Below are 12,632 nucleotides of genomic sequence, written 5' to 3'. Positions count from 1 at the left end.
TTGGAAGACAGACTCTGTGTCAGGACATCCTGCTCCATCCATTTCAATCCCTGAGATCTGTGACCTTTACGTGGCTACGCAGGATTGTTAGAGCAGGTGCGTGCGGACATATCTGGGGCACAATTCAGTCTGCAGCCAACTGGCAAGTGGTTCCAGCAAACACACAGGTGTGTGCACCCGGGCAAGCACAGCACACACACAAACATACGCATGTGCACAGCCCAAATATATTCACACACTAGCATATGAACACACCTGCACGCATATGCCCATGCACACACTAACGTGTGCAAACACACACACCTATGCACATGCACAGCACATGTACGCAAACAGGCACATGCACACAGGTAGCACGCACACAGGGAATAAAGTGAATTCTTTTTTTTTTTTTTTTTTTTTGTGGTATGTGGGCCTCCCTCTGTTGTGGCCTCTCCCGTTGCAGAGCACAGGCTCCGGACGCGCAGGCTCAGCGGCCATGGCTCACGGGCCCAGCCGCTCCGCGGCATGTGGGATCCTCCCATACCGGGGCGCGAACCCGGTTCCCCTGCATCGGCAGGCGGACGCGCAACCACTGCGCCACCAGGGAAGCCCCTTTTTTTTTTTTTTTTTTTTTTTTTTTAAAGTGAATTCTTAAAGCATTAATTCCTGTCAGCCCCCAGCCCCCCACCCCCGAGGGCAGGGCGCCTGCTCTTTCAAAAGCACAGGGTCTCACATGAAGGAGACCAGTGGGGACTGTCACCCCCCCCAGTCCTGATGCTGAATTTGGGAGAATGCACCCCCTTGACTGGGCGATGGGACCCTGTGAGGAATGGCTGCACCATCCAAGTCGGGGCCTGGCTGAGAGATGGAAGCACAGGAGCCACGTTCAGGGCCTGGAGGCCAGGCCAACAGGAGGGGCACCCCCAGCCTTGGCCGGGCTCTCCAACTGTGACATTGTAGCTTTAGGGGACCTGGGGCAGGTGACTGAATGTAATGCGGGTCTAAGCTGCACCCTGAATGGGGCTTAAAGAAGGTGTGAAGGATGTTACTGAGACAGTGACAGTCGTTGGAAGACAGACTCTGTGTCAGGAAGCATTAATTCCTGAAAGCAAGTGAAGTTGACATGTATTTTTCCCTTTTTCTTAGCTTTGATGTTTTTCACAATAAAAAGTTTAAGAAAAAAGTTAATGGCAAATGACTTTTGATTCATAGGACTTTCTGACTTTATTCCACAAATATTATGACCTGAGAAATGAATGTAGATATTACATGTGTCCATTAACAGATGAATGGAGAAGCAAAAGATGGTCCATCCATACAAGGGGATGTTATTCGGCCTAAAAAGGAAGGCAGTTCTGACACAGGCTGCAGCAGGGATGAGCCTTGAGGGTGTTGTGCTCAGTGATGTAAGCTAGACACAAAACAACACACAGTGCTTGATCCACTCATACAAGGCCCCGAAAGCAGTCGGAAACACAGAGGCAGAAAGTAGGAGGGTGGGTGCAGGGGCTGAGGGAGCGAGAATGGGGCATGCGGGTTTAATGCAGCAGGGATGGGCCTTGAGGGTGTTGTGCTCGGTGATGTAAGCTAGACACAAAACAACACACAGTGCTTGATCCACTCATACAAGGCCCCGAAAGCAGTCGGAAACACAGAGACAGAAAGTAGGAGGGTGGGTGCAGGGGCTGAGGGAGGGAGAATGGGGCATGAGGGTTTAATGGGGACTGTTTCAATGTTGCAAGATGAGAAAGTTCTGGAGGACGATGGCGGTCAGGGCTGCACAACAGTGCGAATTACTTCATGACCCTGAAATGTGCACTTAAAAACGGTTAAGATAGTAAATTTTATGTTATGTGTATTTGACCGCAATTTTTAAAACTTTTAAAAAAACAACAGGAAATAGTCCATGAATACCACAAGATGCACAACTTCACTAACAACCGAGGTACTAAAACCATAAGAAAAATACTGGGCATACACCTACCAGAATGGCAGACATGAAAGACCTAGTATCAAATATCAGCAGGCTGTGGGGCAATGGAAAGCCTGGTACGCAGCGGGGGGATGCAACCACTTCTGCAACAATCGGGCCTCAGAGAGCGAAGTCCGTGCACACAGCCCCGCAGGGCTCCTCCCAGCTGAACACGAACCCACCGGCCCTGCACCAGGACACACGGACATGGACTCCGCAGCCACAGGAGCCAAACCTGAAAGAACCTGAAGGCCATCACAAGCGGATGCGGAAATGAACCATGCACGCTCCTATGAAGGAATATTCCACAGCAATGGAGTACATTTTGTTTAAAGGTAGTAAAACTATAAAAATTATTTTTAAAAATACTGTATTCACAAGATGAAAGAATCTCATGGACACAACGCTGAGCCATCAAGAGCAACAAAGCAGCCTGCACGGTACACCCACGTACAGAGTCTGGAACTGGGCAAAGCTGGGCTGCGTTATCTAGGGATGTGTCCCTGGGCGAAAACTCTGAGGACAAGTCACTGACACAAAATCATCGGGAGAACAGCTACCTCACGGAGGGGAGGATGCTGTGAGGAGGGAAGGGCGCTCCTGAGTGTCCACTCGTCACGTTCTGTTTCCTGATCTTTATGATTATTCTTTATGTGTATATAAAGTAATTCTTTTTTTAAATTAATTTATTTTATTTTATTTATTTTTGGCTGCGTTGGGTCTTTTGTTGCTGGGCGCGGGCTTTCTTTAGTTGCGGCGAGCGGGGGCTACTCTTCATTGCAGTGAGCAGGCTTCTCATTGTGGTGGCTTCTCTTGTTGTGGAGCACGGGCTCTAGGCGCGCGGCTCAGTAATTGCGGCATGTGGGTTTCAGTAGTTGTGGCACTTGGGCTCAGTAGTTGTGGCATGCGGGCTCTAGAACACAGGCTCAGTAGCTGTGGCGCACGGGCTTAGTTGCTCCGCAGCATGTGGGATCTTCCCGGACCAGGGCTCGAACCTGTGTCCCCTGCATTGGCAGGTGGATTCTAAACCACTGCGCCACCACGGAAGACCCTAAAGTAATTCTTAATATATAATTTAAGCTTATCATTTTTGTTTATTAAAAGGGGGATCTCCCCAACAAAGTAGGAGGCCTGCTTCTCCCAGGGAAGAAAAGGAATAGTTTCTACCAGTGAAATCTCGATACCATGGCTGCTTCAACCATCAAGCCTGACAGCAACTCCCGTGAGAGGGGCACCGGGGCGGCGACACTCAGAAGGATGCTCGGGGGCCTCAGTCCTGGGTCACTGCCTCTGAGGAGTCCACGGCACCTGGTCAAAGTTCTCGGTCATTCTGTGCACGACGCTTTTGCCTTGGTTGCTCTGGCACAGCTCGGCCGGCACCATCGCTGAGAGAGAAAGAAGAAACGTGCAGAAGAGGGAACCGGGCTTCAAGCTGACCCACCTCCTTCTACAGAGACGATGCCACAGTCCCTAAGAGAAGACAGCAAGGCCACGGAATCCAGCCTCTCTGCCTGAGGCCTGGCTACACTAGCGCCCCTCGCTTCTGATGCCACAGGGAGAATTTCTCAAGGTGCCCTCAGACCACCTGGTTGGACACATGGGGCTTTCAGACACGCAGGTCCTGTCCTACCCCGCACCTCTGGTGTCACATTTGGGAGGTGGGCCTGGAAGCCCCCAGGTTTTCACTTTTGATAACAGCTTTATTGACATTGAATTTCTTCACCACACAGTTAGTTAACCCATCTTAAGTATTAAGCTCAGTGTTTTTTTGCATATTCACAGGGTTGTGCAGCCACCAGCACAATGCATTTGACAACATTTCCATCATCTCCCCAGAAGCCCACTCTTTAGAGGTCACCCCTCATTTCCCACAGCCCCGGCGTCCCCAGTCCACTTTCTGTCTCAGTGGGCTTGCCTGTTCTGGATGTCTCATGTAAGTGCAATCCACTAATTGTCCTTTCATGTCTGGCTTCTTCTCTGAGCACCATGTTTTCGAGGTTTTCAAGGTTCATCCATGTTGTAGCCTGTGTCAGTGCTTCACTCCTTTTCGTGGCTAATATCCTCCCCCCGCTTTTAACTCTGTAATTAATCGTGACCCCCTGCCCGCACTGCATAGGGCGAATGAGAACTTCTCCTTCCATCATCCTTGGGGTGAAACCTGCACTTTTAACCAACACCCAGGGGTCCCGTGCAGGGGCTGAAAGGCTGTACAGTCACCCTGTGTGCCAGAGCCCAGGAGGAAGGTTGAGATGGGCCTGCATGTCTAGAGGACCAGCCCTGCAGTCTCATGCGACACCAACTCACTGGTCAGTGTCTTGTGAGAGGCGGCCCCAGCATGCCATATGGGGAGCACAGAGCTGTGAGGGGCCACAGCACTGCCTTCAGTTCAGGGCCACCCATGGCAAGTGTCTACTTGGAAAGTGCTGAGGCTCCAGGGGAGGGTCCTTCCTGTTCCAGCTTCTGGGGGCTCCAGGCGTCCCTGGGCTTGGGGCCACCTCCCTCCCATCTCTGCGTCTGTCTTCACGTGGCTTCTCCTCTGTGTCTGCCTCTCTTCTGTCTCTTAGAAGGACCCTGTCATTGGATGTAGGGCCACCCTCCTCCAGGAGGACCTCATCTCAGACCCTTCACTTCATCACATCTGCAGAGACCCTCTTTCCAAATAAGGTCCCATTCCTGTCTACTTGGAAAGTGCTGAGGCTCCAGGGGAGGGTCCTTCCTGCCTCTTCCAGCTTCTGGGGGCTCCAGGAGTCCCTGGACTTGGGGCTGTAGCCCTCCCTTCTCTGCCTTTGTATTCACGTGGCTTCCCCTCTGTGTCTGTGTCTCCCCTTGTCTTGTAAAGACAGTCACAGAGGATTAGAGCTGCTCTAATGCCCTTGTCTTAACTACTTACAGGATGAGAGCCTACTTCCAAACGGGGCCACCGTCCTGAGCCCCTGGGGTCAGGATGTGGATGTCACTTTCCACTGGGGGGTACGCAATCCCCCTTCACTCTGAGATAACAAATCCCATAGAACAGGTGTCCTTATAAGAAGAGGAGATCAGGACACAGAGACGCCAGGCACACGCCCAGGACCGTGAGAGGTGACCAAGACTCTCCTCAAACGTATCTCACACAGACCTTGTCCTATGCCTCGACTTTGGCCTTGACCTTGGCCCCATCATTGCTGGGCCTGCACAGCCCAGTCTTAGCCAGAATCCTGCTGAATCAGTGTAGAAATGAGGGCACCAGAACACGCCAGCCCAGAATGTGCCTGTTTGGTGTGTGGATCACTTTGAGCTAAAGGCCACCAAGAACCAGGAGATGCAGGGAAAGCCCTAGAACAGGGCACTGGTTTTCCTCCAGAAAAGGAAATTCACATTTACAGAGGAGATGCCCATTGAACAAACCCCACTACACACCCTTGCTCACCGTGGTTTCCTGGCTGCCTTCCCGTAATCTACTCCCCTCAAAAGAAGCCCAAACCCCTGTCCTTTGTACAGTCCAAGAAGGGTGAGAATCCCGAGTTCTATTCGCTCTTGGAGTGACCGTCACCGGGTACCCCGTGCATATGTGCGACGTCATGAAGGCTCCTGTGAACTAACATTATCCTGATGAACTTGTGTGTGTCTTTCTCTTGTGGATCTGTCCTTGGCCTCACCCTGGATACCTGGTCACCCTGGAAACCTGATTGGCTCATCCTCCACCTCCCCCAGGTGATGTCTGATCAGAAGGATCCTGGTAGGTCAGTGTAGCCAGAATCCCCACTGCCCCCCGAGTCTACTCTTAGCAAGTGTTCATCACAGCCCCTTCCTTCTGCTCCTTGGCTGTAAAGCCCTTGCCCACGCCGAATGCAGGAAGGAGCCTGGCTCTAGACAGAGGCTTCTTTGCCCCCATTGCAGTAGCTCCTGAATAAAATCTGGTTTTGGTGCTTTCAACACCATCTGGCTCTGGTTCTCTCTGAGACAGGACCCAGCAGGAAGAGAAGACGGCTGTCTACACATCAAGCAGGGAGGCTGCAGGAGAAAGCAACCCTGCGGACACCTTGAACTCGGCGCTTCAGCCTCCAGAACCCAGGAGACAATAAACGTCTGTGCTTTAACCACCCAGTCTGTGGTGTTTGTTACTGCAGCCCCAGGAAACACAAACACCATCCTCTGTGAGAAGTGGTGAAGAGCTGGGTTTGCACCTCAGCTCCACCACCAACGAACCACCCTTGCACCAGTTACCCCACCGTCCAGGCCTCGGTTTCTCACCTGTAAAATGGGACTGATAATAGTGCCCATCTCATAGGGTCGCGAGCTAAAGCACTCAGCACTGGGGCCCACGATAACCATACAGCGTGCTGGCCATCACCCCGACATTCTGGACCCTCTCCTCTGGTGGGGAAGTGTTCCCTCGAGTCTGGAGAAGGCCCATCCACCGGTATGACCTCCAGCTGTTAGAAACTCTTTGTATACAGTTGAGGGGGTTCAGAATTTGACACCCCAAATATGCCACTTTGGCATAAGGGTTACTTTGAGTTGAGGTGATCGAGATGCAGCAAAAACAAAAAGTCTACCCTCCTCCATCTGCCTGATCCCTTTGTGAGGATGTCCCCTTCCCTCTCCTGTACCAGGAAGAGAAAGAATCTTGTCATCTGAGAAGGTATCAGCTTCAGTCTGCATAACAAACCTCACTAAATCAGCTCTGTCTTCCATTATTTTCCCCCATTTACTTACCTTCCCACAACTTCCGGTCGTTGGAAACTGAAACTTGTTTTCCTTTGTCTTGTGACTTCTCCGGAAACTGATCACCCTTTATTAACAGCACACAAGTCCTTAAGTCTAAGTGTCTCTTTGCATCTCCACTTCTTTTCTGTGAAGGGCTCTGTACACAGACATGATAAAACTTTTGCTCCTGTTAATCTGTTGTCCGTCAATTTAATTTGCAGAGCCCTGGTACCGCATCTAAGGGGGTAGAGGGAAAGTTTTTCGTGCCCTACACAGCATCGCGGACACCGACAGCCAACCGCCCCGCTCTTGTTCTGCCTCAGCAGCAACACAGCCCAACCCTCTCCTCACCTATGAGACACTCGATCGGAACCCCTGATTCCATCTTCTCTCACAGCCTGTCCTGAGGCTCTCTCAGCTCATGCCCTGTCTCATAAGTGGCCCCCCAGGCGTGAGCGAGGGACCCCAGGCCACCTGGGGCCATGTGACATTCAGGCAGCACGCGTCCAGGTGGCTGGAGCTGGCCTCTGCCACACAGCACGCACGGGAGTGATCCCACCCCGGTGCCATCCACCTACGATGGCCCACACATCCCTCACGCAGGTTTCTGAGATGCTGGTGGACCAGGGCCAGGGCTCAGATCCCAAACCTCCACCCTCAGGAGTCTGTGCTGTGGGATGGCTGCAGCCTGGGGACGCCAAGTGGGAGGGTGGTCAGCCCCGAAGTAGAGACACACACCTCTGCTGTCCTTCTTAGGAGAACAGGAGTAGCTCTGTGCCCCTCCTGCCCACCCACCCCATTGGGCCCCCTTCACAGCCAACTGGAGTATTGACTGGGATCTGCACCCTCTTGGATCCTATTCGAGTTGGGCCAGGTCTCAGTGATCCCAGACCGAGGGGCTCAGGCGACTCCTGGGATCTAATAGGGATTCCCCCTTTCGCTTTTAAGGGAAAAGCACTGAGTTTCAAATGCAGGGAACCAGAACTCACCAATCCAAAATGTGCCCCTCTGGTGTAGTATTATTCTGAGCGGAAGGCCACTGAAAACCGGCAGATTCAGGAAACGCTCAAAGAACGGGGCACAAGCATTCCTTCTGCAAAGGAAGTTCACATTGATAACGGACACGCCCACTTGTAGGCGCTCTCCTTCTCCCATACCTGGAAGAGGAGGCTGCTGAATGACTCTCAGCGATAAAACAGGCACCGACTAGACTCTGCACCACAAGCCCCACTAAACGCCCTTGTTCACGCTGCTATCCTGACCGACTTCCCACAACTTACTCCCCCCAGACCCCTTGTCCTTTCTATGATGGCATTTACGTCCCCCATTCTCACCACCTCCCTGAGTAACATTTCTTTATAAACTCCCTTTATATACGTCATTTAAATTTTTTTCTCTTGTTAGTCTGCCTTTTCTCAGTTTAACTTCTGGGTTCCAGGCACTGAACCTGGAAGGGGAGAGGGCACTGGAGCGGGCTGCCATCCATCGTGAAAGCCATCTTGGAATCTTCAGGAATGGCATCAGCCATTGTTCACCACAGCTGGTGTTAGAAGCTAACTTACAATCTTACACTGGATAATCTATAACGAGAATAAAGGCAGCAGGGACTTCCCTGGTGACGCAGTGGTTAAGACTCCAAGCTCCCAATGCAGGGGGCCCGGGTTCGATCCCTGGTCAGGGAACTAGATCCCACATGCATGCCGCAACTAAGTGTTCGCAGGCCACAACTAAGGAACCTGCGAGCCACAACTAAGGAGTCCCCTGGCCACAACTAAGGAGCCCACGTGCCGCAACTAAGACCCGCTTCAACCAAATAAATAAATAATAATAAATTTAAAAAAATAATTAAGGCAGCAAGTTCTCAAAACTCACCACTGTTACTGTGGCCCTGACTGGTTATCATACTGCGTTTCCCACCATCTCTGCTCGCTCTCACTCCCTCCCACCCACGGTGTGTGTGGTGGAAAGGTTCTCTGGGCTTCTTCCCTATTCTTTGCTCAGGGACACCACACTGGAAACTTGAACCTGGCCGCCGCAGGAATGTCTACACCGTAGACACGGCAAATGCCACAGCCCAGCCTTGCTTGATTGTTCCCTTGATCGTCTAGCCTTAAGGAGTGATGGGGAAAGCGTGACTCGTGCAGACCAGATGTTACAGAGGAAGGAGTGAGCTTCCACACACTGGGAGTTCGTGGTCTTACTCCTTAATTACCAGCAAATATCAAACAACGTCAGAACCGCTCTCGTGTGTCGACTAGGGGACTATGGACGTCTGGGGAACAGGAGCTGGGCAAACAGCCGCAAAAGCATCTCCTGAGGGCCTGGGCTCTCTGGAATTTACACTGGAGTGCTGGCTGTTAGTATTTGTTATGAATTGTGTGCCACACATCCCGTGTATCAGCTTAACTAATAAACGTATATGCCCATACAGGCACCTTTTGCGGGGAGCCCACTGATAATAGAGAATTGCGTGTTACCTGTTATCACATGATCTCAGCATATTATCATCTTTGTCGTCTGTGTACCACCGTCCTTCACATCAGCTTGTATCATAAACTGTGCGCGCGTGCTGGTTCTTTCCCTGGAGAGCGGGGTCCTGACCACTGGCCAACATGTCCCTGCCCATGACCCCATCACCACCCCCGGCAGAACTTGGACTCTGGAACATCAGCTGGACCTCGGTGTCCAGGGGACTGGACTTTCCAGACTTTCACCTCAACTCCACAACTTGCCAAACTGGATAAACACGGCCACTCTGCACACTCAGATGTCAGCGAGGGCAGTGGGTGGAGCTCCTAGGAGACGGAGGAGGAACATGGTGTGTCCGACCAGCAGGTTCACGGTTAAGGCCATGGTGAAGCCGGGCAGCCTCACGCGAGAACCAGACAAGGATGTTGCTCCTCCAGGACGTCTGCGTCCGGGCACGACCAGCACAGGAGAAAGGGTCGCCCCAACAGAAACACTAGACTGTTGAGTGAATGAACAAACATCACCCCGGGTACAGTCACCAGAGCCCCTACGTTTTAAGATCAGCCCTGTAGCTTAGAAGCACACAGACATTTCTGTAGAGCTTCACAATTGAACAGCCATGTGAGGCTGGGGAGGTCCTTTCAAGATAACACAGTCACACCCTCCCCCCAAAGGAAATTACCAGCAGTCACAAGCAGTTGGCATTCGAAGAAGATAGAGCTATGACACACCCAGCCCTAACCGCCACAGGAGTGGAACGTTAACCCAAGGGTGACCAGAAGGGACCATAAAAGAAGCCCAGTTTCTCACTCCCAGGGCAGACCCCCTGTGTCTCTCCGCGGCTCCCTTGCAGTGCACTCAATAAATCTGGCCTTCTACCCTCACTTCTGGCTCTGTAAATTCTTTCATGACGCGCGTTGCCGGCCCCATCATCGCACTCCTTGGCACTCTTCAGTGCATTCCTCTCATCTGTCTTCTAGAAGCTTCCTAGCCTGGACAACATTTTCTAGGCATTTCTTCCTCAGCCCCAGGAAAGCTCCTGGGGCTTTATTTAAGTCAGATGCATATACGAGACCAAAAACTGACATAAAAATTCAAATAGCAGTGGAAGAGTTGAGTGGTTCCTTTCACAGTTTACAGTGGCCCTTCTTGGGACTCTGTGGGGCTGTTGCACCTGAGGAGCCCGGGGAGAAAGGCCAGGGTGTGTCAGCTTGTCCCCATCGGGCCCACAGCTTTACCGGCCTCAGGGAGGTTGGATGGAGCGCGTCCTCCCGAGCCAAGCTCAGCTGCGGATGAAGCTGGCCGAGTGCAGCTTGGCTCCCGTGCACTCCCAGCCTGCTGGTCTCCAAAACGGATTAACCCCGCAAAGCGGCAGCTCCTCTGATGTTCAAGGAGCTTGTGAGCGGTGGGGAAGGTATTCCTTGAAGCCTGACCTGCCTGTCTTACGGCTGATTTTAACAGACTTGCTCCCGGCCGTTCAGGGAACTTAACAGTGTAACGGGCGAGGCAAGACGCTCACCCGACAAGCCAATAAACTACCTAATTACAAATTGTGAACGCCTGCAGATTTGGAGGTTAAGAACAGGCTCTTCGTCCACGAATGGGAATAAGCTGCTTTAAAGTGGGAGGTCAGGGAAGACCTCTCCAGGGAACTCAGACGCCTGATGAGAGACGCAGCTGGGAAGGTTCAAGCAGGCAAAACGTGTGAGAAAAGTATTCGGGCAGAGGAAAGCGTGTGAATCAGGGCGAGGAGGCCACGCAGTTTACCGGGAAGAGGGACTGGCGAGGTGTTTCCGTGCCTTGGAATCTATGACCCTACTGTCAGAGCATCTGCGCTCCTGGGAAGTCTCTTTTCACATTTTTTTAAATTCCCTCTTAGCACCTATTTTTAGTGTAACAGAATGCCGTATTAATTCTTTAATATCTTTTAAGAACAATCTGATCCTTGCAATTATTTATGTAGCTAAGGTATGAGGCAAGTGACGGCATGAAATGGGGGAGCAGAGATTAGTGGACCCACCTTGGGGGCACCTGCAACTGACCCCCCTCGCCCCCCCATGATTCTCATAGGTATCCAGTCTCTGTCCTTTTTCTGTTGCTAAAACCACTGGAAAAGACCTATTTTAACCATCTCCTACTTCCTCCCTCACCATTCTAGCATAATAAATTAAATCTCCCCTTTCTTCAATGATACTTTTTCAACATAGCTTTAGTGTGTAGGAAGAATTGGCCTTAGAGAAACTGGGTTCAAATCTTGACTTTACCATTTATGCTGAGTGATATGGGACAAATAATCTCTCTGAGGTTCAATTCCCCCATCTGTAAAATAAGTATAATAGCAGCTATTTTATAAGGTCATTGCTAGGATTGAATTAGATAATGTATACAAGTGGCCTAGCATATATTAGGTGCTCAATAAATGTTGAACAAAGAAGACGAGTCAGTTATGTAGTCCAGATACATCCAGATGTCTTAACGAACTCTTCCAGGCCTCCTAAAAACACAGGAAGGCAGAATTATGAATTCACCAAGACTAAGGAAGCCTGCCAGGAGAAGCTGGATATTCTCAAGTTCTGTTGCTAGGTGTTCTGAGCTGTCATCATCCTGTGAACAAAGACCTTTTACTTAGTGCCAAGGGCTGAGTGTTTTTCTGACTGGCCCAGGGTTTTTCTACCCCACATGCTGGATTTTATCAACCACAGCCTCAGAGGCACGGGTTAGGAGAGCCTGGGCCCTGAATCAGTGTACCTGGTACTCCTAACCAGAAGGTTCAATCTGAGATGAGCTTTGAGTCCACTTCAGGAATTCCCAACCATACAGGAATCTACCCAGTACCCCATATCTGACTGCATCTGGGAGGTTCCCCAGAATACATTTTCTGAGCTAGAATACATTCTCATGATCTAATAGTAAAAATTAATAGTTTTAGTAAATAGATAGACAAAAGTGGAATACCCATACCATAGAATACTATTTGGCAATAAAAAGTAACACACTGCTGGTACACGTTAGCATATGAATGACCCTCAAAAACGTTATACTAAGTGAAAGAGCCAGACAAAAAGACCACATCTTTTACAATCCCATTTATATGAAATGTCCAGATGAGGAAAATTTATAGAGATGGAAAATAGGTTAGTGGTTGCCTGAGGCTGGGGGTAGGAAGGGGGAGTGACTATTAAGCGGATATGAGTTTTATTTGGGGGAGGATGAAAATGTTCTCAGATGAGACTGTGGTGATGGTTGCACAATTCTGTGACTATACTAAGAATTCATTGAATTAAGATAAGTGAATTCATGGTGTATAAATTACACCTCCACAAAACCGTTGATAAAAATTAGTTTAAAAAGTGAATAGTTCGGGCTTCCCTGGTGGCACAGTGGTTGAGAGTCCGCCTGCCGATGCAGGGGAACCGGGTTCGTGCCCCGGTCCGGGAGGATCCCACATGCCGCGGAGCAGCTGGGCCCGTGAGCCACAACTACTGAGCCTGCGCGTCCGGAGCCTGTGCTCCGCAGCGGG

The 12,632-nt window shown here is 50.8% G+C and overlaps 1 long non-coding RNA gene across 1 annotated transcript in view; it reads right to left on the bottom strand.

The window, feature by feature from the left end:
• Nucleotides 1–2,428: 2,428 nt before the first annotated feature.
• Nucleotides 2,429–12,632, bottom strand: part of LOC114487292 (uncharacterized) — a 14,829-nt gene continuing 4,625 nt past the window's right edge. Inside the window, exons 3-6 of the long non-coding RNA XR_008618827.1 lie at nucleotides 9,121–9,610; nucleotides 7,633–7,736; nucleotides 6,653–6,880; nucleotides 2,429–3,339 (exon numbers count right to left, since the gene is read on the bottom strand). This is a non-coding gene — a long non-coding RNA (uncharacterized lncRNA). The remainder of the gene's footprint in view (nucleotides 3,340–6,652; nucleotides 6,881–7,632; nucleotides 7,737–9,120; nucleotides 9,611–12,632) is intronic.

The sequence above is a fragment of the Physeter macrocephalus genome, chromosome 12, assembly GCF_002837175.3.
Source record: "Physeter macrocephalus isolate SW-GA chromosome 12, ASM283717v5, whole genome shotgun sequence".
Taxonomy (NCBI): domain Eukaryota; kingdom Metazoa; phylum Chordata; class Mammalia; order Artiodactyla; family Physeteridae; genus Physeter; species Physeter macrocephalus.
Note: the sequence above shows the minus strand (reverse complement) of the source record. Positions and strands in the feature narration are given on the sequence as shown.